This window comes from Bombina bombina, chromosome 2, assembly GCF_027579735.1.
Source record: "Bombina bombina isolate aBomBom1 chromosome 2, aBomBom1.pri, whole genome shotgun sequence".
Lineage (NCBI taxonomy): Eukaryota > Metazoa > Chordata > Amphibia > Anura > Bombinatoridae > Bombina > Bombina bombina.
The window spans coordinates 1,405,033,447-1,405,059,452 of NC_069500.1; the positions used below are offsets into that span (position 1 = coordinate 1,405,033,447).

At 36.7% G+C, this 26,006-nt stretch overlaps 1 protein-coding gene across 9 annotated transcripts in view; it reads left to right on the plus strand.

Annotated features, from left to right (window-relative positions):
- The window catches only part of DYSF (dysferlin), a 780,712-nt gene that overhangs the window by 167,585 nt on the left and 587,121 nt on the right, over positions 1-26,006 (plus strand). The window lies entirely within an intron of this gene.

Below are 26,006 nucleotides of genomic sequence, written 5' to 3' on the forward strand. Positions count from 1 at the left end.
GTGGTGGCGACGTTGGGGGGTGGCAGATTAGGGGTCAATTAATTTAGGTAGGTGGCGGAGATGTAGGGGGGGCAGATTAGGGGTTAATAAGTATAATATAGGTGACGGCGATGTAGGGGGGCAGATTAGGGGTTAATAAGTATAATGTAGGTGGCGGTGGTGTGGGGGGCAGATTAGGGGTTAATAAAGATAATGTAGGTGGCAGCGATGTAGGGGGGGCAGATTAGGGGTTAATAAGTATAATGTAGGTGGCGGCGATGTAGGGGGGGCAGATTAGGCGTTAATAAGTATAATGTAGGTGGCGGTGGGCTCCGGGAGCGGCGGTTTAGGGGTTAAACACTTTATTTAGTTGTAGCGAGGTCTGTGAGCAGCTGTTTAGGGGTTAATACATTTATTAGAGTTGCGGTGGGCTCCGGGAGCGGTGGTATAGGGGTAAAACAGTATAGTATAGTGTGGGTGTTTAGTGACAGGGTACCAATAAAGCTGGGAAAAAGCCGAAGAGCAGCGAGATCGATGACTGTTAGTTAACAACAGTCCGCTGCTAATCACCCCGTACTTGGTGCACGGCTTTTTGACAGCTTTTTTGGTAACTTTGGAGAACGTATTCCAGTCGGCGGCAGTGATGTTAGGCGATCTTAGGCGAGCGTATTGGTGCCGTTGAATGCAAGTAAGTTGACGGCTTGATAAGTAGATGCCTTGGAGCGTTCTTTTGGCACTAAGAGCTTCACTATTCTGTTGTATATGTTTTCCAGACTCACAGTTCAGGTCATATTTGTTTTGAGAGTATATTTGTACATTTGAAATGTATAGGTGTGTTTCATTACACTGGTTATTTAGTTGATTGCAAGCTTGTAGTTCTTATTATGCTCACACAATAAATTTGCTACATTTTGTTAAATTATGCATTTGGTGCGGCTGTGTCATTCTTTGACAGTTGTATATTTTTTCAACTGTAAATACATATATACACATATAAACCCTTAAATATATATGTACACACATATAGACATATATATAAAAGTGCATTAGAGCCTTTTCCCATTAAGTAGATGAAAACATGAAAAAATATATTTATGCAATATTCATATTTAATAAAGGATTTAACTATGTATTTACTATAAATATTTCACATTCGCTAATGAGAATATGCTATGTTTTCTTCGCAATAGTGAGGTTTTTTTCTAACTTTTTTCTCTCTCTCCATTGACTTCTATGGGGAATGTGAATATGCGATCATGTTTGCGCGATAGTCGGGTGTTAGGTTTTTTTTTCATTTTTTTTTCTCCATTGACTTCTAGGGGGGAAAATGTGCAAGCGCACGCAATATTCTAAGTTTGGATTTTTGCGCTTGTTGGGTTACAGTTAGTGAAAAAACTGTTTACTTTGAACTTGTAATACCAGCGTAATCTGACTAGCGAAAATGCAAAATACAGCTCCACTTGTAATCTAGCTCTAATTAATTAATAAATCTTATAATGTGCCTCTTGGGATCGTGCAAATTCATACTTTTATGACGAATCTAAGAAGCTGATTGGCTGTTGGTTGTAGTTACGTTTACAAGCTTACAGTCACATACCTTAGGCATGGTTACCAGGAATAAAAAGTCAGACTCACATTCCTACAGCTACAGACCTCCCCCCAAGCTGCAGGGTCTTCCTGTGTGTGAATAATATGCACCAAATTTACAAAATGCATAAAGCTCTGTCATACTGAATCAATAAAGCTATACAAAGCATTCATCTATGGGATCCTAAGGGTCAGAAATCATATGCCTACACAACTCATGCCATTCCTTCATGGGGGGGGGTACTATTGGTGGGAGGGGGATTCCCCCCTCTCTCTTCTCTAAAGCTCCTCTTTTAAACATAAGACACAAAACCAAAAGTTCAGATTCAGCTTCATCCTCGTCCCAGAGAATACAAGGTGGGTCCATGTTCATACACCAGATTAGATTGTGTTTGCATCACAAGTTAAAACGTGGTAGGTTTTACAGAGCACACAGTAGGAATGTCACTAGAAAACAAATTCTTTTTTTGTGGGGAAGGCAAAGCACTGACTTAGAGTATGTAACTGAGCAGAATGAAATTCTGTAGATTGATGTTTAGTTATAAAATTTTGCATCTAGAGATAAAATCTGCCCTAAGTATGTGTATTATCTTTTTTATGTGTAAGGACGTTAGTATATTTAATAACACTATGTTGTTTGAAATTAAAACTAAATATTAACAACCAGCAGCTCTTAAAGTGATTGTAAACTTTAGCTTTAGGCTCAACAATATTATTACAATAAAAAGGAAATGAAGGGCACTCTCATTGATTAATGTAGAAGCTAAAATATATAAATAATAACTTTTATTTTCTTATACATTCTGCCATTCCTCCGCCCGCAGTGTAAAATGATGAATTACGCTGTAGCCAATCGTAAAGCGCCCCCTTTGCTGGATGCCAAATGGGGTGCGTTGCGATTGGCTATACAGCGTGATTTTTCATTTTACACTGAAATAGACTATTCGTTGTGGGCGGAGGAACGATGGAATGTATAAGAAAATAAAATGGTGATTGTTGATATATTTCAGCGGCTACATTGATTTTAATAAAAAAGAGTGCCCTTCATTTACTTTTTTTTTTTAACTAATATTGTTGAGTGTAGAGCTTAAGTTTACAATCACTTAATCCTGTCTTACTTATTTGTGTCATTGTTGTTATTTACTGGCAAACATGTTACAAACAGCTGCAATTTGTACAAAGTCTTGGTGCCAATTAGGTTATTAACAGACACATAGCGCATTGTACAATTAATAGCGACAGATTTTACGTTATAAGAGAGCCACTAAATACTATTTATGACAATTTCATTACTATTATTTGTGTATAAGCTGTTGCTACCTAACTTTTTTCACCAATACAAAGCTGGTGTCAAGTCTTTAGTGCCAACAGAAAATGCTTTTCTTTACATACTGTGCAGTCTATAATGCATTGTTTTTAAAATAATTTTTACATTTATTTATTTTGGGGTCATGTTGGTAAATGCAGCTGCATGTAGTAACTTTTATACTTAGGATGGTTAGGTGTTAGGGCTTTTATTCATTAATTTGTCTTTGCAATTTGTTTAAAGGGACATTCTGGTCAAAATGTAAATGTGCATAGATGAATTACATCTTTGAATAGAAACATATTTGCGATATACTTGTATTGTCAAAAATGCTTCTATTCAACGTTATCATTGTTTTAGTTTTAAAATATTCCCAGTGCACCAGCATTTTAAATACTGCAGATGCTCAGAGTGCCAGTGTATAATGTCGGTAATTTACAAACTGAGTCATCACCTTAGGCTCCCTGAGGAAGTGCTGTGTTTAAAATTCTGGTACACGGTGCATACTTAAATACACCTTTGAAACATCTGTAGCTTTTATTAGAAACATTTTTGCTAATACATGTATATTACAAAAATGCTTCTTTTTAAAAATGCATCAAAGTGGATTCCAATTTTGACTGGATTGTCCCTTGCATTGTATTTCAGTGAGGTTTAGACAGATAGCTCAGCATGCTAAGGCACTGTGGCTGAGCTCTGTAGAAACCCAAGGGTTGCAGGTTTGATCCCCGGTGAGGTCCACTCAGCCTTTCATGCTTCCGAGGTCGATAAAATGAGCAGCGCCTTGAGATCCTTACGGGTGATTAGCCGCGCTTTACAAGTACCCAATACAATTGAATGATAACTTAGTTGTTGTTGTCATGGTAACACTAAGAGTAAATAGCATGTGCTGTTATGGACACATGTATTGAATTGTTGCTGCAGACCTTCAGCTTGATTGGGATAGAGATTTTGAGGTAGTATGAGAAATAGTAGCTGTCTGATGACTTTGGATTGCCCAAAATTAGCCTTGCAGATTGTTGTGCTACTGATCCAGTGTGAGATGACCCACAATGAGTGCTACTTATTTAGCATGAAAAATCGCTTTGCGCCCTCACACCTTATAGGGAACAATTTATTGCTCAAAATAGGTAGAGCAAAAATTATAAAACAAAACATTTTCTTTTCTTTTGAAAATATAACTGTCTGTGGTTTGTCATTTAGCCCTTCTATAAGTATAGACGTTGGGTATTTCATAGATCTGTGTGCGTAGTGAAGAACCAGAAATTCTATTACCAGAAGCAACATTTTATAACAGTGGTTTTGTGCTTAAAGGGACAGTAAAGTCACAATTAGATATTTAAGATTTAGGCAGAGAATTTCAAGCTTTATAATTTACTTCTATATTTTTATTTGCTTCCTTCTCTTGTTATCCTTTGCTGAAAGGTTTATCTAGGTAAGCACAGAAGCAGCAAAGAACCAAGGTTTTAGCTGCTGATTGGTGGCTGCATATATATACAGATGGTCATTGGCTCACCCATGTGTTCGGTTAGAAACCTGCAGTGCATTGCTGCTCCTTCAACAAATGATACCACGAGAATGAAGAAAATGTGATAATAGAAGTAAACTGGAAAGTTGTTACAATTGTATGATGAGGGAGTGCCTTTACTTTTAAGGGCCACAAATAAAATCTTCAAAATGCCAGATGATTACAATTTAGAGGATGTATGATATGAAGTCACATGTGTTAGAGAGATAGATGGGGTGCAATGTATTTGGGAGCGGATGACATGTGTTGTAGATAAAGAGAGGGGATGAGTTAGGTTTTGTTTATCTGCCTAGAGATGGATATTATGTGCAGTTGGGATTTTTTGGGATGTTGCTAGGATGTATGTTGTGTTTAAGTTTTGAGATAAGTATGGATAAATTGTTGATGCTTACAGTATATATAGAAATGTATTACTGGAAGAGAATGTGGTCCTTGAGATACACACAGTATATGTGCTCTTGATTATTTTTTGAGGATATGAGATCTAGAGGAGAAAAATGCTATTAATGGGGAGAAGAAATGTGAAGAGAATATGTAGATAGGAGTTGAGATGGGGGTTTAGAGAGGCAATGTGTTAGGGCATTACAAATGAGATGTGTAGGATGATGTAGATAGGACATATACTGGGGGGGGGGGGGTTAGAAAGGGGATAAGTTGATGTGATGAAGAGTGGAGATGTTTTGGGAGATATAGATAGAAGAAATGTGAAGAGAATATGTAGATAGGAGTTGAGATGGGGGTTTAGAGAGGCAATGTGTTAGGGCATTACAAATGAGATGTGTAGGATGATGTAGATAGGACATATACTGGGGGGGGGGTTAGAAAGGGGATAAGTTGATGTGATGAAGAGTGGAGATGTTTTGGGAGATATAGAGAGGAGAAATGTTGGTGGATGTATAGAGATGTGAAGTTGGGCATAAGTATAGAGAAGCTGTGTAAGTGTAGAGTGAAGGTTCTTTAGGGCAGTAGAGAGGAACTGTGTAGGAACTGTAGAGCACAATATGTAGGGGATGTAGAGAGGAGATGTGTGTGGGGTACAGAAAATGGGTGTAGGCTTTATAGAAAGGAGATGTGTTGAGGGATGTCAAGAAGTGCTGTAGGATATATGGAGAGAAGATATCTCTGGGGAAATAGAAGTTGTGTAGGGGTGTAGAGCATGTTCCTTGTGGATGTAGAGAAGAGATAAATAGGGGTGTAGATATCAGCACTGGAGAATAAAACATAAGATGTCCTGAAAATAATAGTAAACATAGACAAATACAATATTTATGTTTACAGTTACAACACTAACCTTATATTAACCATACATGCAAGTATATAATATCTAGTGGGATAAGTAATTGGCACTTTTCATGAATCATAGGATATCTAGAGGGTCATGTGATCCACCCTTTCAAGAACTCTGCTTTGAGGCAACTCCATATGGGTTATTTTTTATTAAAAGAACAGTGAAGATTCCTTGCTCGATTAATTTTAATTCCCTGTACATAGTGTCTAGAGGTCTTCAATCACAAGATACTGAGATGGTCAAATAACCTGTAATTTGCAAGATATGTTTGTTCACTTTTGCATTAGGTATCTCATTTGGTGAAGAAGAGACATAATTTTAGTGCCCCTTCCAAACTTACAATTGTTATATTGACCAGGTCCTATCTAATTGGTAAAATCTCCCCTCTACAAACCCTTCAATTGAATGATATGAGATCAGCTCTGGGGGACAAGATTGGGGAGAGGTGTTTGTGGCCCCTATAGATGCCAGTTGTTAAACACTACTCCATGTACAGTACAGACTGATGACCCAACTAAAGTCTTCTAGTTTCACTGAAATAAACAAGCAATCTTCCTTTTTTCTGTAATAAGTTCCATATGTCTTTGGCTCTGAGCAGAATTAGTTGTCATGGTAACTGGACAAGGGGGTCGGAGGGGGCCATGATTATGACTTTAAAGATGAAAGCAGACATTACTCTATGTGGACACATCTTGCTTTTCCTCCTGTTTCTAGGAAATGCCTTGGAATGGCTCTTGTGCAACATCTGTATAGTAAAACAAAGTGAGAGTTGCAGGAAGTTTAAAGGCAATATGCAGCAAAAACTCTAATACAGGGGTACCTTGCAAACACATTGCTACAGATTTTACAAATTCTATTAGTCAGTTTAAGGGACAAACACATAAAACACTTGCAGTCTTGTAATGAATTAACATACCGGCAGAGTGAGAAAACTGAGTATTTTAACAAATTGTTTGCTGAAATTGGATTTCAATGACCTAACACCCCCAACCTCTTACCTTATTTGGAGCTGCCAATCAAGACTTGAGTACTGGAGTACACATATTTAACCACTGTCATTTTTTTAGCTTGAATTGTTACTTGAATTGTTTTTCTGTATCTTATCACATCTGCTGTGGGCAGTTAGGGACAGATATGTAGCAAGATTCAGCTTGAAATGTCAGAATTTGAAAGCTAACAGTATTCAGAGTTAAATTTCCCAGGACATACTTGAAAACGAGAGAAATCTCAATGTATCCTTCCTGGTAAAATATTTTATAAATAAATAAATAAATTATATGAAAAGGGAGACAAATTAAAAATTATAACAAAAAAGTATATTGCAAAATAATTTTACTTATGTATGTTATATAACAATCTCAATGGTCTCATATTTCTTTAATATATTGTCATGTCTACAAAAATGAAATGATCAATTTATTAACTATACATACATATAGACATGTAAACAAATACATTGGTTCCACACAGAACAGAAATGTTCTTGAATAATTATTTTCTTCATATTTCTACTCATTTTTATTATTATACATATTACTATTTTATCCTCACTGATTTGTTGAAAACTGACATTATTTATAGGGTTGCCCGGTCTCCAGTATTCAGCCAGACAGTCCGGTATTTCAGCAGGCTGTCCAGTAAAATCTTCACAAAAATACTTGCCAAACAGGCAAAATTATTGTGTTGTATGTTACTGGCAGCCAAGGGTAAAATTATTGCTCAGTTGTGAAAAATATACATCATGCAATGTATATGGGGGCTAAGATAGATCTTTTAGGGGGGGTTGTGTGGCCCTAACTAACACTTTGCACAGTCACTGACAAAGTGTCTAGTATGTTTGTGGAAGACAGCTTGCAACCCTAATTATTTATTATTTGAGAGAAAATTTTAACCTCAGAGCTACAGAATTTTCTGCAGCGCTATACAAGTAAATGATCATAATAATAATAATAATAATAATAATAATAATAATAATAATATAACAAAATATTATATTAATAATAATATTATAATAATAATACTTATAATACACATATAATAACAATATAATTAATAATAATTATAAAATAATATGATAATAATAGTAATAATATAATAATTATATAATTTAATAAAAATAATAATATAATACTACTACTATTAATAATAATAATAATATATTAATAATAATACTAATAATAATATAATAATAATAATATAATAGAAATAATAATATACTAATCTAATTCTACTACTACTACTACTACTAATAATAATAATAATAATAATATAATATAATAATAGTAATATAAATAATAATAATAATATAACAATAACAACAATATAATAATAATAATATGATAATAATGATGTTAATAATAATATATAAATAATAATATTAATAATTATAATAATAGCCTCTTTTTGTTGAAAAATTATATTCTGGAGCTGGTGTTGGCAAAAGTAGCTAATTGTAAATGAAATATTTTTAGGATAGATGAAAGGTGTCTGGAGCTATTTATAGCTTGCCCTCTGCTCTTTAAGGCTGGGGGAGATTCCTAAAGCATCTGTAGCCCACTCTTTAGCCCTTACATGTTGTTACATAATGAGGGTGTCACATGCACATCAGTAATGTGTGTGAGCAAAGAGATGAAAGGGCGACAATAAACTGGTGGTGTATGACTTGCCCCTAACCCACCCTGGGGGGCATAGCAATGGTTACAGCCCACCTCAAATGCTCAGCTGCCCTTACAAGAATTCTTTTCAATGTAAAAATTTGATCAGTTTTTAGACTTTACTGATCAAAATCAAACTCCTGTCTGTTTAACCTAAAAAAAAGTAAGCTGATAAATGGTTGAAGCATTCTAATACAAATATTGCATGCTCAAATTCTTTAATTCTTTAAAGTCATCAAATACACACACATTTGTCTCTTGTCATTGTCTCACCAGATTTGTTCAGCTAGCTCCCAGTAGTGCATTGCTGCTCTAGAGCTAAATCTAACTGTGTTTAACCCTGTTGCAGAGGGTAAACACATAGTTATGTGCAAGCAATAGTGCAACAATAAAATGTTCAAACATGTTAGACAATTTTTTTGCACTTTTATGTCCCTTTCGAGATGTAATTTTTTGCATTACTGGCCCAAGGCTTGATGCTCCAAAGTTGGAATTTACCTATGTGTTTTACATAATTGCACTATACACATATTTTGTTGCTGAGTAAATGCTTGTTTAAAACTGAAACCTGTACAGTTCATACTGGCTGATGGGAGCCACAGTCTTATTGGTAGACAGGAACATGCCTCTACAAGTCACACAAGAAAAAGGTGATTGATTTATTGTGCACAGGAACATACATAAAAACATGAGCGAGCCTGCAGCCGATAGTTAAGAAGAAGCGGTTATCAGACTACTGCTTCCGAACCTTTACGCCAGTTCTTAGCTGTCATCTTGGACACATTCGCCCGGGGTGATTGACAGCACCTATTTGTGTGCCATTGGACTAGGGTGCGCAGGGGGCAGCTATGATAAATGCGGGCTGCGTATTGCGGTCTGCTTTCTGCAAACCCGGGCGGTCAGGTCCATGGAAGCAAGCCTTGTCCGTCTGCTAAATATAATTGAAATAGTGATGTATTCATAGCAAAGAAAAAAAAATGCAGATAACATTATATTTTTTTTTTTAGATATATGAAGATCTGTGTTTGTTTCTATAAAGGGACTGGTACAACCATGTTGAAAATGATGTTTCTCATATCTAATCTTTTAAACTGAGGATAATAAAAGGGGCTTTTATGATGCTGATACATCAATGTTCCAATTTACTTCTACTATCAAATTTGCTTCCTTCTATTGGCATTCTTTGTTAAAGAGGCAGCAATGCATTACTGGGAGCTAGCTGAACACACTGGGTGAGCCACTAATAAGAGCCGTACAGTATCTGTGCGGCAACCAATCGGCAGTTAACTCCCAGAAGGCCATTGCTGTTCCTGAGCCTACCACGGTATGCTTTTCATCAAACAAAACAAATTAGATAAAGAAGACAGTTGTTTAAAAATGTATGTTCTATCTTAATCATGAACTTTAACTTTGACCTTAAAGGGACAGTCAACTTAATATTTTTATTGTTTAAAAAGATAGATAATCCCTTTATTACCCATTCCCCAGCTTTGCACAGAAAGCATGGTTATATTAATACACTTTTTACCTCTGTGATTACCTTGTTTCTAAGTTTCTTCTGACTGCCCCCTAATCACATGACTTTATCTATTGACTTGCATTTAAGCCAATTAGTGCTGTGTTGTTAGAATCCACGGGCATCAGCACAATGTTATCTATATGGCTCACATGAACTAGCTTCCCCTGATGTGAAAAGCAAATACAAAAGCATGTGATCATGGGTCTGGCTTTAGAGACTTAGAAACAGGCAGACATTTAGAGGTTTAAATGTTATAAAGTATATTAATATAACAATGTTGGTTGTGCAAAGCCGGGGAATGGGTAGTAAAGGTGTTATCTATCTTTTTAAACAATAACAGTTTTGGTGTTGACTGTCCCTTTAATACCCCTTTAAAGGGACAGTAAACAACTTGTTCAGCAGTCTTGCAATAAACTAACATTCTGGGGAGAATTTAGTTCTCAAAGTTAGCAGTGGCTTGTATGACACAAATCACATCTTCACAGGCACACCACCACCAGAGAAGGTGTGGCGCACAGAACCTCACAGCATATGTGCGTATGCCACTGAAAAGCACTAGTAACTTTTTACTAGAAGCATTTTTGCTAATAGAAGCATATTGCAATAATGCTTCTATTTCAAATTGAAATGCAACTATGCACATTTTAATGTTGACCTGTCTATCCCTTTAAGTAGAGGAGTGCTATACATTTGATTACTGTCTGGGATAAGCATAAAGCTATCCTACATACTGATTATTGCCTGGTATAAGCATAAAGCTATCCTACGTACTGATTATTGCCTGGTATTAGTATAAAGCTATCCTACGTACTGATTATTGCCTGGTATTAGTATAAAGCTATCCTACGTACTGATTATTGCCTGGTATAAGCATAAAGCTATCCTACGTACTGATTATTGCCTGGTATTAGTATAAAGCTATCCCACGTACTGATTATTGCCTGGTATAAGCATAAAGCTATCCTACGTACTGATTATTGCCTGGTATTAGTATAAAGCTATCCTACGTACTGATTATTGCCTGGTATAAGCATAAAGCTATCCTACGTACTGATTATTGCCTGGTATAAGCATAAAGCTATTCCTACGTACTGATTATTGCCTGGTATTAGTATAAAGCTATCCTACGTACTGATTATTGCCTGGTATTAGTATAAAGCTATCCTATGTACTGATTATTGCCTGGTATAAGCATAAAGCTATCCTACGTACTGATTATTGCCTGGCATAAGCATAAAGCTATCCTACGTACTGATTATTGCCTGGTATAAGCATAAAGCTATCCTATGTACTGATTATTGCCTGGTATAAGCATAAAGCTATCCTACGTACTGATTATTGCCTGGTATAACCATAAAGCTATCCTACGTACTGATTATTGCCTGGTATAAGCATAAAGCTATCCTACGTACTGATTATTGCCTGGTATTAGTATAAAGCTATCCTACGTAGTGATTAATGCCTGGGATAAGCATAAAGCTATCCTATGTACTGATTATTGCCTGGTATAAGCATAAAGCTATCCTACATACTGATTAATGCCTTGTATAAGCATAAAGCTATCCTACATATTGATTAATGTCTTGTATAAGCATAAGGCTATCCTACGTAGTGATTAATGCCTGGGATAAGCATAAAGCTATCCTATGTACTGATTATTGCCTGGTATAAGCATAAAGCTATCCTACATACTGATTAATGCCTTGTATAAGCATAAAGCTATCCTACATATTGATTAATGTCTTGTATAAGCATAAGGCTATCCTACGTAGTGATTAATGCCTGGGTTAAGCATAAGGCTATCCTACATACTAATCAATGCCTGGGATAAGCATAAATCTATCCTACATACTAATTAATGCCTGGGATAAGCATAAATCTATCCTACATACTGATTAATGCCTGGAATAAGCATAAGGCTACACACAAAGGACCAAAATAGTGTATAAATAGCACCAGTTGTAAGTACGCATATGAATCATAGCACCCGATAATCATATACAGTCCAGTGGGTTATAGATCACAAAGGAATTTTTAAGGATATGATGTGTAGCTGTATAGGTAATGAAAAAAGTCACTTACATAGTCTTCCACAAATGAAAACAAGGATCGAGATTCCCAGCCGCAAAACCCTCAATAGGGATAACACTTACTCAGTGTTTTACTGGCTTAAAACCAAAACATTTATTAGTACATGTTTTAAAATTCAAAAACACACAAGTAGCGTAGGCATAACAACATACTAAAAAATAAATAAGGAGTAGTCACATCCCAAGTCACAGGACGCGTTTCGGGTTTCCCCATACTCACAGATAATTGGGGGAGGGTGACTTACACACCTATATAGGTATTTCAAACACACCTGGTGCTATTAATCAGAGCACTCGTTAATTCAGGGAGCACAGTCTAACTAATGATTACACATTATAAACCATACCTAAACATCACAGATATTCAGATATTCAGAATATATCTGCAAAAATCATTTTTCAAGTTTACAGACATATTTAAATTTGCATACTTATGCATTCAAAAAAAATGAAACGTCATTATTCTGTATGCAAGGTCATTAAACCTTAGGAAATATATATATGCAATTGCTAATTGTTGTAAAATCTTCACTGGATATTAGAGCACTACATAGGTTGCCATATAAATAATATCAAATTAAGCTAACAGTAGAGTTGGAACATGTTATATATTTACATTTACATATATATATATATATACAGTATATATATGCAGCACTTCAATAGAAAGTAAACACCTCGTTAGCATCATAACCTATGATTCCCAGTGATTCATGATATCAAAGGTGGAGTTGAGACCCTTAGGGTATCTGGTCTCCAATTTAAATATCCAGAATGCCTCTCTACGATATAATTCTTTTACCCTGTCTCCACCCCTTCTGGGGTTTCGCACCAGCTCTATAGCCTGCCATTTCAGTGTATCTACCATCTGTTGGTGCTGATGTATAAAGTGTGTTGCCAAAAGAGAGCATTCCTTTTTGCAAGTAATGTTACTGATATGCTCACGTACTCTGGACCTCACCTCCCTAGTGGTGAAGCCAACGTATTGAAGTCTACATTGAATACAAGAGATAAGATAAACAATATAACCCATACTGCAATTTATGCACTAAGAGGTTTCAAATCTGTTCCCAGTACGATATGATTCAAAACAGGGGCTGACAAATATATAGTCACAAGCTTTGCATCTTGGGTTATTACATTTGTAGGTACCTTCTAGTTCTAGAACGGTACCATAACCTGAAAATGATACCTAGGGGACTACGTTTAAATAAATATTTCACCTTTGAGGTCACTGATGAGGATTACATTAAAGAATGGAACAGTTTCCTAGCAGAGTGCTCTATCAAATTACTTCTGTTGGTAATCAAATTCAAGGCGATGGAACTTACAAAGACAAGAGATAAAATCCTCAATTTACAACTGTCCTTGGATAATTTCACACAAGATCCGGATTATATGGAAATGGATATGATCCTACAAACCACTGTGGAGGAAACTAAGAAAAATATAATTGAAGTGAAACACTCCAAGTATCTGAGAGATAATGATGACTATACCAATAATTCAGTTTTTGTATGGAGGAAGAAGGAGAGATTCATACAGAACAGAATGGGAAACAGACGAACAAGAAGATGGAGATCCAGGTCTCGTTCAAGACAGTGGGACAATAAAGAAGATAATCAACCATCAAAAAAGTATATTTTTCTGATACTGAGGCTGAATCTGGTGAAGATGAACAAACATCACAAAGCTTGGGTTATTACAAATGTAATAACCCAAGATGCAAAGCTTGTGACTATATATTTGTCAGCCCCTGTTTTGAATCCTATAGTACTGGGAAAAGATTTGAAACCTCTCAGTGCATAAATTGCAGTATGGGTTATATTGTTTATCTTATCTCTTGTATCCAATGTAGACTTCAATACGTGGGCTTCACCACTAGGGAGGTGAGGTCAAGAGTACGTGAGCATATCAGTAACATTAGTTGCAAAAAGGAATGCTCTCTTTTGGCAACACACTTTATACATCAGCACCAACAGTCGGTAGATACACTGAAATGGCAGGCTATAGAGCTGGTGCGAAACCCCAGAAGGGGTGGAGACAGGGTAAAAGAATTATATCGTAGAGAGGCATTCTGGAAATTTAAATTGGAGACCAGATACCTTTGATATCATGAATCACTGGGAATCATAGGTTATGATGCTAACGAGGTGTTTACTTTCTATTAAAGTGCTGCATATATATATATATATATATATATATATATATATATATATATATAATATATATATATAATATATATATTTAATATATATATATATAACATGTTCCAACTCTACTGTTAGCTTAATTTGATATTATTTATATGGCAACTTGTGTAGTGCTCTAATATCCAGTGAAGATTTTACAATAATTAGCAATTGAATATATTTATTTCCTAATGTTTAGTGACCTTGCATACAGAATAATGTTTTCATTTTTTGAATGCATAAGTATGAAAATTTAAATATGTCTGTAAACTTGAAAAATTATTTTGCAGATATATTCTGAATATCTGAATATCTGTGATGTTTAGGTATGGTTTATAATGTGTAATCATTATTTAGACTGTGCTCCCTGAATTAACAAGTGATCTGATTAATAGCACCAGGTGTGTTTGAAATACCTGCCTATATAGGTGTGTAAGTCACCCTCCCCCAATTATCTGTGAGTATGGGGAAACCCGAAACGCGTCCTGTGGCTTGGGATGTGACTACTCCTTGTTTATTTTTTAGTATGTTGTTATGCCTACACTACTTGTATGTTTTTTGAATTTTAAAACATGTACTAATAAATATTTTGGTTTTAACGGAGCCGCTCTAGCATCATCCTTCCTCTTTGAGTAAGCATAAGGCTCTCCTACATATTACTGATTAATGCCTGGGATAAGCACAAAGTTATCCTACATATGGATTAATGCCTGGTATAAGCATAAGGCTCTCCTACATACTGATTAATGCCTGGGATAAGCATAAGGCTATCGTACATACTGATTAATGCCTTGTATAAGCATAAGGCTATCCTACATACTGATTAATGCCTTGTATAAGCATAAAGCTATCCTACATACTGATCAATGCTTTGTATAAGCATAAAGCTATCCTACATACTGATTAATGCCTTGTATAAGCATAAGGCTATCCTACATATTGATTAATGCCTTGTATAAGCATAAGGCTCTCCTACATACTTATTAATGCCTGGTATAAGCATAAAGCTATCCTACATATTGATTAATGCCTTTTATAAGCATAAGGCTATCCTACATACTGATTAATGCCTTGTATAAGCATAAAGCTTTCCTATATATTGATTAATGCCTTGTATAAGCATAAGGCTATTCTACATACTGATTAATGCCTTGTATAAGCATAAAGCTATCCTACATACTGATTAATGCCTTGTATAAGCATAAAGCTATCCTACATACTGATTAATGCCTTGTATAAGCATAAGGCTCTCCTACATACTGATTAATGCCTTGTATAAGCATAAGGCTATCCTACATATTGATTAATGCCTTGTATAAGCATAAGGCTATCCTACATACTGATTATTGCCTGGGATAAGCATAAGGCTATGCTACATACTGATTAATGCCTTGTATAAGCATAAAGCTATCCTACATATTGATTAATGCCTTGTATAAGCATAAGGCTATCCTACATACTGATTAATGCCTTGTATAAGCATAAGGCTCTCCTACATACTGATTAATGCCTGGATAAGCATAAGGGCTATCCTACATATTGATTAAATGCCTTGTATAAGGCATAAGGCTATCCTACATACTGATTATGCTGGGATAAGCATAAAAGCTATCCTATGTAGTGATCTAATGTCTGGGATAAAGCATAAGGCTATCCTACGTAGTGATTAATTCTGGGATAAGCATAAGGCTATCCTACATACTGATTAATGCCTGAGATAAGCATAAGGCTATCCTACGTACTGATTAATGCCTGGGATAAGCATAAGGCTATCCTACGTACTGATTAATGCCTGGGATAAGCATAAGGCTATCCTACGTAGTGATTAATGTCTGGGATAAGCATAAGGCTATCCTACGTAGTGATTAATTCCTGGGATAAGCATAAGGCTATCCTACATACTGATTAATGCCTGAGATAAGCATAAGGCTATCCTACATACTAATTAATTTCTGGGATAAGCATAAGGCTATCCTACATACTGATTAATGCCTGGGATAAGCATAAGGCTATCCTACGTAGTGATTAATGTCTGGGATAAGCATAAGGCTATCCTACGTAGTGATTAATTCCTGGGATAAGCATAAGGCTATCCTACATACCGATTAATGCCTGAGATAAGCATAAGGCTATCCTACGTACTGATTAATGTCTGGGATAAGCATAAGGCTATCCTACATACCGATTAATGCCTGGGGCAAGCATAAGGCTATCCTATATACTGAATGTCTGGGATAAGCATAAGGCTATCCTACATACTGATGAATGTCTGGGATAAGCATAAGGCTATACTAGATACTGATTAATGCCTTGTATAAGCATAAGGCTATCCTACATACTGATTAATGTCTGGGATAAGCATAAGGCTATCCTACATACTAATTAATTCCTGGGATAAGCATACGGCTATCCTACATACTGATTAATGCCTGGGATAAGCATAAGGCTATCCTATGTACTAATTAATGCTGGGTATAAGCATATGACTATCCTACATACTGATTAATATATGGGATAAGCATAAGGCTATCCTACATACTGATTAATGTCTGAGATAAGCATAAGGCTATCCTACATACTGATTAATGCCTGGGATAAGCATAAGGCTATCGTACATACTGATTAATGCCTGAGATAAGCATAAGGCTATCCTATATACTGATTAATGTCTGGGATAAGCATAAGGCTATCCTACATACTGATTAATGCCTGAGGCAAGCATAAGGCTATCCTACATACAAATTAATGTCTGGGATACGCATAAGGCTATCCTACATACCAATTAATGTCTTGGATAAGCATAAGGCTATCCTACATAATGATTAATGTCTGGGATAAGCATAAGGCTATCCTACATACCAATTAATGTCTTGGAAAAGCATAAGGCTATCCTACATACCAATTAATGTCTGGGATAAGCATAAGACTATCCTACATACTGATTAATGTCTGGGATAAGCATAAGGCTATCCTACATAATGATTAATGTCTGGGATAAGCATAAGGCTATCCTACATACCAATTAATGTCTTGGATAAGCATAAGGCTATCCTACATACCAATTAATGTCTGGGATAAGCATAAGACTATCCTACATACTTATTAATGTCTGGGATAAGCATAAGGCTATCCTACATAATGATCAATGTCTGGGATAAGCATAAGGCTATCCTACATACCAATTAATGTCTTGGATAAGCATAAGGCTATCCTACATACCAATTAATGTCTGGGATAAGCATAAGACTATCCTACATACTGATTAATGTCTGGGATAAGCATATGGCTATCCTACATACTGATTAATGTCCGGGATAAGCATAAGGCTATCCTACATACCAATTAATGTCTTGGATAAGCATAAGGCTATCCTACATACCAATTAATGTCTGGGATAAGCATAAGACTATCCTACATACTGATTAATGTCTGGGATAAGCATAAGGCTATCCTACATAATGATTAATGTCTGGGATAAGCATAAGGCTATCCTACATACCAATTAATGTCTTTGATAAGCATAAGGCTATCCTACATACCAATTAATGTCTTGGATAAGCATAAGGCTATCCTACATACCAATTAATGTCTGGGATAAGCATAAGACTATCCTACATACTTATTAATGTCTGGGATAAGCATAAGGCTATCCTACATAATGATCAATGTCTGGGATAAGCATAAGGCTATCCTACATACCAATTAATGTCTTGGATAAGCATAAGGCTATCCTACATACCAATTAATGTCTGGGATAAGCATAAGACTATCCTACATACTGATTAATGTCTGGGATAAGCATATGGCTATCCTACATACTGATTAATGTCTGGGATAAGCATAAGGCTATCCTACATACCAATTAATGTCTTGGATAAGCATAAGGCTATCCTACATACCAATTAATGTCTGGGATAAGCATAAGACTATCCTACATACTGATTAATGTCTGGGATAAGCATAAGGCTATCCTACATAATGATTAATGTCTGGGATAAGCATAAGGCTATCCTACATACCAATTAATGTCTTTGATAAGCATAAGGCTATCCTACATACTATCCTATATGAACTAAATAAGTTTATACTTTTAGAAAATATCGGGCAGACTTGCTGGGCCTATGGCTCTTATCTGCCGTCAAAATCTGTTTCTATACGTAATATGTTACATTATTTAACAGTTTCTGTGCTGAACACACTGACAATAAAGGACATGGTGAGATGTTTTCTAGAGCGAGTACAGTGACCATGAAAATGGCTTTATCTTGGCACTTTCTGTGATCAATCATTTCCTCAATAGCAATATAACATCAGTGCACCTTTCCAAATAAAACTCACAGAGGAAGCATTTAACTAGCGACAGGATGTTGCCGTTTTGGCTTGAGATGTCTATTGATCACTAGCAGGAAAGCTGAGTTCTGCAGTTTCCTCTGGACACAGGGCCAGATCGTGACTGTGCAATACAGACTGATGCACCCAGTTTTTTTTTGTTTTAACATTTTATTGATTTACCCCGATAAACAACCAAACAATTTGTTATACTTTAAACATCAGCTCATTGCTATAAATGATCCATTTTCAAAACATTAGTAGATCTATGTCTTGGTCTCATTAATTGAACCTTATGTCTGGGAGCAATAGGTAGACAGGGATATTGTGTAAGGTTAGTTAATCAGCCTCGTTAAAATGAATTAATGAATGAATTAGACAGGGATATTGTGTAATGAATGTAATGCTCTGTTTAACCCCGACAAAGGGTTAAACACATGCTTAAAGTCCTGCTCGGGTCATGAAGCAGAAACTGCCACTGATCCAATCAGCAGCTATAAGTCCGAGCAGTACTTTAAGCATGTGTTTAATCCCTTTGCATTACAGTGATGCTAGTGTTAAAATGACATTCTCTAAGAGGATAGAAAATGTTATTTATAGACTATAATGTCCCTTTAAGGATGTTATTGTAAGTTAATATTTTGTTTAAGGGTTGCGGCGTTAAAGGGACATTGTATTGTAAAATATCCCGCATTTAATGTGCTCCCAATTATTCACTTTACCTGCTGGAGAGAATTAAATTGTTTACAATCTACTCGTTTACCTTTATTTTGTTATATGAAATGTCTGCTCCTGCTGTTTCTAAACATTTTACTGCTACAGTACTGGCTATAGAAAAGCTTTATAAGCAAAAAGTAGCATCAGTTACCCTCCTAGTGTTGGGGTGGGGGAGAGAGCCCAGCCCATTTGAGATGGAGTTCCTGCAGCTGCTTTGAATACGATGAACTCTTATCAGCTTCTGTATTTTGTATTTGTACATTCTCCTTTCAACCTATTTTCCAGACAAGAATATTAACAGCTTCTCTTTTATATGCATGATTGCGAATGTTATGAGTAGTATGTCTCTATAAAGTACCAGTAAAATACAGTAGATTTGCATAATAAACAAATGCATGATAAAAAGACAATGCACTAGCACTTCAAAATGAGTAGTAGATTTTTTCATGACAAATTTCAGTTATGTCTGTTTCCACTTCTCCTGTATCATATGACAGCCATCAGCCAATCACAAATGCACATACGGATATTCTGTGAATTCTCGCACATGCTCAGTAGGAGCTGCTGACTCAGTGTAAATATAAAGACTGTACATTTTGTTAACGGAAGTAAATTGGAACATTACAAAAATGTAACAAACCCTGTACAACAAAACCCACAATTACTTATAACCTCTGTGTGCTTTTATTTAATCTCAGGCGTTAGCCTAGAAAATGATATTATAATTCTAATCTTTTTTCTTTCATGATTCAGATAGAGAATGCAATTTAAGCAATTTTCTAATTTACTCCTATTATCAAATTTTCTTCGTTCTCTTGCTATCTTTATTTGAAAAAGAAGGCATCTAAGCTTTTTTTTTGGTTCAGCACTTGTTTATTGGTGGATTAATTTATCCACCAATCAGCAAGGACAACCCAAGTTGTTCACCAAAAATAGGCCGGCATCTAAACTTACATTCTTGCATTTCAAATAAAGATAGCAAGAGAATGAAGAAATTTTGATAAAAGGAGTAAATAAGAAAGTTGCATAAAATTACTGCTCTATCTGAATTATTAAAGAAAAAGTGTGGGTTTAGTGTCTCTTTTAAAGATGAGGTCAAAATTGAAATATGCATGAGTGCATCTCATTTTTAAATAGAAGCATATTTGCTATATACTTCCGCTAGCAAAAATGCTTCTAGTAAAAGCTATTACAGTTTTTCAGCGGCATATGCACATATGCTGTGTTGGCACGTGCACCAATATTAACGCTCAGAGAGCTGCTGGTAGTGTGTATTGTGTCTGTGAAGACTTAAAGGGATAGGAAAGTCAAAATTACGCTTGCATAATTCACATAGCTCATGTCATTTTAAGACACGTTTAAATTAAATTCTATTTTCAAATATGCTTTGTTCTCTTGGTAACCCTTGTTGAAATAGAATACGCACATATCCTACACTAGTGGGAGCTAGCTGCTGATTGGTGCCTGCACACATTTGTCTCTTGTGATTGGCTAACTAGATGTGTTCAGCTAGCTGCCAGTAGTAGAATGCTGCTCCTTCAGCAAAGAATAACAAGAGAATGAAGCAAATTTGTTAATAGAAGTAAATTGGAAAGTTGGTTAAAATTGTACGTTGTATCCAAATAAAAAAAAAGAAAATGTTGTGGTTTCCTGTCCCTTTAATTTGTCATACGAGCCACTGCTGACTCTCTGTAAAAGTGCGGTGGTGCACAGCCCTTCACAAATGTGCGTATGCCACTGAAAAAGATTCAATTTAAAATTGAAAGGCACACACGCACAATTGCATTTTGACCTTTCTGTCCCTTTAATGGCAGTTTTTAAAGGGACAGTTTATTCAAAAATGTTCTCCCCTTTAATTTGTTCCAATGATCCACTTTACCTGCTGGAGTGTATTAAATTGTTTACAAGTATTTCCATAACCTTTTTATTGGCATTTGAAATAGTTTATTTAGCCTGTGGTATCCCCACCCATCCTGAAAGTTTTTGGCTTCAAGGCCAGGGGAGGACTGGCAGCCTTAGACCTGGGGGGCAAATCCAGTCAAGTGGCCCATTGCACCACTGAATCAGCCCACAGCCACAGGACCCACAGCCAGCAGGACCCACAGTCAGAAGGACTGACCACAGGCCACAGCAGAACCCACCACAGGCCACAGAAGGACCCATAGCTAGCAGGACCCACCAGGAATAACCTTTACTGAAGCCAACTGGGAACAGATAGTGCATGTTAACTTCCAATTCTTGGAATTTGAAAACACACGGCTAGATTACGAGTTGTGCGTTAGGGTAAAAAAGCAGCGTTAAGAGGTCCTAACGCTGTTTTTTTACGCCCGCTGGTATTACGAGTCTTGAAGGTTTAGGTGTACCGCACACTTCTTTGGCCTTACCGCAAAACGACTTACGTAAACTTCGTAAAGTCTTTTTTCTATGGGACTTCCATAGCGCTGATATTACGAGTCTGTCTTGGGAGGCAAAAAAGTGAGCGGTACACCCTACTCCGTTAAGAGTCCTAACGCATTTAAAAGTCAGTAGTTATGAGTTTTATGGTACAACACCGTAGCATAAAACTCATAACTAAAGTGTTAAGAAGTACACTAACACCCATAAACTACCTATTAACCCCTAATCCGAAGCCCTCCCGCATTGCAAATACTATAATAAAATTATTAACCCCTAATCTGCCGCTCCGGACATCGCCGCCACCTACATTATATTTATGAACCCCTAATCTGCTGCCCCCAACATCGCCGACACCTACATTATATTTATTAACCCCTAATCTGCTGCTCCCAATGTCGCCGCAACCTACTACCTACACTTTTTTTTTTTTTTTTTAAATAATTTTTATTGAGGATCAAGTGATACAAGAAAGTGTATAAACATACAAAACAACTCACAAATCTACAATTACAGTAACTCCACGGTTCTAGTATGTATGTGCATTGAATAAAGTCCTCTTTTTTTAATTTTTCTCACTACAACCCCCTTGTTGTAATTTTATAGGTCACTTTTGGACCTTTTGTATATAAGCAGTATGCAGCGAGGGGCTAACTCAAAACATGAATACAAAAGAGAAGGTAACATCTTAATTCCATAGCTGTAATTAGGTTAGCAATGATGACTGACCCTGATAGAAACTTTTGCTGACTGGGATATGTAAAGTCCTCATCTTGTAATTAGTGTCTAAGTGCAGGTTCTAACTGATGTGGAGCAAGCCTCAGGTTTTTATTCCCCTCAACTATAGGGAACCTCAACAAGCCAAGACAGACTAATAAAAGGGTTTCTGTTTTATAGCAAAGGCTAAGTGTTAATCTGCAACAATATGAAGCTAGTATATATATGTGCATATACCATAACACTTCTAGTTGGTTGAATAAAGGTTATATCTTCAATAATGAAGTTGAACATGGATACCTGGGGGCAAGTCTGGGTAACAGGAAACATTAATCTAGTAGAACACTGAAACAGTATAAACGTGGGAATACATGGCCCATAACGAAAAACTAGTAGCAGCAAACTTATCAGGACCACAGGATTGACTGCTATATCAGCTACTGAGGTATGGTTACTTTTGCAGAGTTCAGTTTTTCTCCATTCTAGATACCTCTGCGACCATAATTACCCTATGCCAGTCTTGTGTGGTGTGTTGAACGCTATACATTTCAAGAGCTGTTTAAGCGCTGTGGGTCCTGTGGAGGTGATCTCTTTAAGGATGATTGTCTTGCCAAATGTGCTGAGTGCTTTTTCATACATAGGCATGGTGGGATCCCAATAGTGTAGACTCAGTTCTTGGTATCTGGACCCCAGCTGATGATTGAGGAGCAGCATATGCGGAGTCACCGGAACCTGCAAAGGGATGTTTACAAAGGAGTCTCTGTCGCGTAGTGTATCTGCATCTTCACTGCGAGGCCCCCACAACAAAATGTCCACAGCGTATGTACAGGGTTTATGGGGCGTGCTATGTGGTCTTACCCCTGCATCAATTGGTGTTCCCAAATGCTGAAAGCGCCGATTTTGTATTGCCGCTGTGGTCTTTAGGGAGATAGATGGCTCAGAGTGTGGATGACATGCTGCAGTATAGAGGCTTTGCGGTAACGAAATGGTATTCTTCAACTCCCGGTCGCCTGTATAGTCTGTAGTGATCGTGTGAGGAAAGTGCACTAGCTTCCGGGCATCCAATGTCTGCACAAGCGGACGTGTGCCAGTGAGATCCAGGTGCTCTTGAGTGGATTTAGTCAGCTCTCTGTCCGTTGTTCTATCAGGATTATTATGCAGGGAGAAGCGGTTCTGCACCATTGCCTGTGCCGTCTGACTATTATCATTGGTTGCTGCTTGCAGATCGTTCTGCTCAGGTGCCCCCGCCATTATGCGCTCTAAAAGATCTCCGGATAGGGATTTTTGATAAAGCTTCTGTAGCATTTGATCTAATTTCGCAAAGCGTTGGTCAAGGTGTTGCGTTAGTTCAGTTTCCCATGCGGTCGCCATTTTGTGAAATTTTTCAGGCGAATGCACTGTAGGGTGAGGCTTCTCCAGACTGTCAGTTCAAAGGAGGTATGTCGTGGCTTGTAGTGATTTAGAAGGATGCAGTAAGGCAGACGTGTTCTGCCAGCACTGGTAACCCGGTGAGTCCGGAGGGGAACGCTACCCAGATATAGGCCGCTGCCCTGGGTTTTAAACTGCCGATCTGTAGTCCTGTAGTCATAAAAACAGCAATCAAAAACATAGATATGTGTCCCCAGTCTGAGGTGCAGTTATGGTTGTTTGAATAATGGTATAGTTGATTTCTGCTGTTGTAATTCCTTAATCAGCGGATTAAAGAAAATCTTAAGCAGAGCTCACAGAAAATGCGTCCATGCTGGTACGCTGTTCGGACACGCCCCCCCACCTACACTTTTTAACCCCTAATCTGCCGCACTCAGGCCTCGCAAACATTAGTTAAATTTTATTAACCCATAATCTGCCGTCCCTAACATCGCAGCAACCTACCTACATTTATGAACCTCTAATCTGCCGCCCCCAACGTCGCTGCCACTATATTAAAGTTATTAACCCCTAAATCTAAGTCTAACCCTAAACCTAACACCCACTAACTTAAATATAATTTAAATAAATCTAAATAAATATTCCTATCATTAACTAAATAATTCCTATTTAAAACTAAATACTTACCTATAAAATAAACCCTAAAATAGCTACAATATAACTAATAGTTACATTGTAGCTAGCTTAGGGTTTATTTTTATTTTACAGGCAAGTTTGTATTTATTTTAACTAGGTTCAATAGTTACTAAATAGTTATTAACTATTTAATAACTACCTAGCTAAAATAAATACAAAAGTACCTGTAAAATAAAACCTAACCTAAGTTACACTATTGTGTATTGGGTGGGTTTTATTTTTAGGTTAGGGACTTTGGGCCTGCAAAAAAGCTAACTGCCCTTTTAAGGGCAATGCCCATCCAAATACCATTTTCAGGGCAATGGGGAGCTTAGGTTTTTTTAGTTAGTATTTTATTTGGGGGGTTGGTTGTGTGGGTGGTGGGTTTTACTGTTGGGGGAGTTGTTTGTATTTTTTTTTACAGGTAAAAGAGCTGATTACTTTGGGGCAATGCCCCGCAAAAGGCCCTTTTAAGGGCTATTGGTAGTTTAGTTTAGGCTAGGGTTTTTTTCTTATTTTGGGGGGGCTTTTTTATTTTCATAGGGCTATTAGATTAGGTGTAATTAGTTAAAATATCTGTAATTAGTTTTTTTTTATTTTCTGTAATTTTGTGTTTTGTTTTTTGTACTTTAGCTAATTTAATTTAATTTAGGTAATTGTATTTAATTTAGTTAATTTATTTAATTATAGTGTAGTGTTAGGTGTTAGTGTAACTTAGCCTAGGTTTTATTTTACAGGTAAATTTGTATTTATTTTAGCTAGGTAGTTAGTAAATAGTTAATAACTATTTAGTAACTATTCTACCTAGTTAAAATAAATACAAACTTGCCTGTAAAATAAAAATAAACCCTAAGCTAGCTACAATGTAACTATTAGTTATATTGTAGCTAGCTTAGGGTTTATTTTATAGGTAAGTATTTAGTTTTAAATAGGAATCATTTATTTAATGATAGGAATATTTATTTAGATTTATTGTAATTATATTTGAGTTAGGGGGTGTTAGGGTTAGCCTTAGGTTTAGGGGTTAATAACTTTAATATAGTGGCGGCGACGTTGGGGGCGGCAGATTAGGGGTTAATAAATGTAGGTAGGTTGCGGCGACATTGGGGCGGCAGATTAGGGGTTAATAAATATAATGTAGGTGTCGGCGATGTTGGGGGCAGCAGATTAGGGGTTCATAAGTATAATGTAGGTGTCGGCGGAGTCCGGAGCGGCACATTAGGGGTTAATAATATAATGCAGGTGGCGGTGATGTCGGGGGCAGCAGATTAGGGGTTAATAAGTATAATGTAGGTGTCTGCGGAGTCCGGAGCGGCACATTAGGGGTTAATAATATAATGTAGGTGTCGGCAATGTCGGGGACAGCAGATTAGGGGTTAATAAGTGTAAGATTAGGGGTGTTTAGACTCGGGGTTCATGTTAGGGTGTTAGGTGTAGACATAAATTTTAATCCCCCATAGGAATCAATGGGGCTGCGTTATGGAGCTTTACGCTGCTTTTTTGCAGGTGTTAGACTTTTTTCAGCCGGCTCTCCCCATTGATTCCTATGGGGAAATTGTGCACAAGCACGTACTACCAGCTCACCGCTGACTTAAGCAGCGCTGGTATTGGAGTGCGGTATGGAGCAAAATTTTGCTCAATGCTCACTTCTTGTCTTTTAACA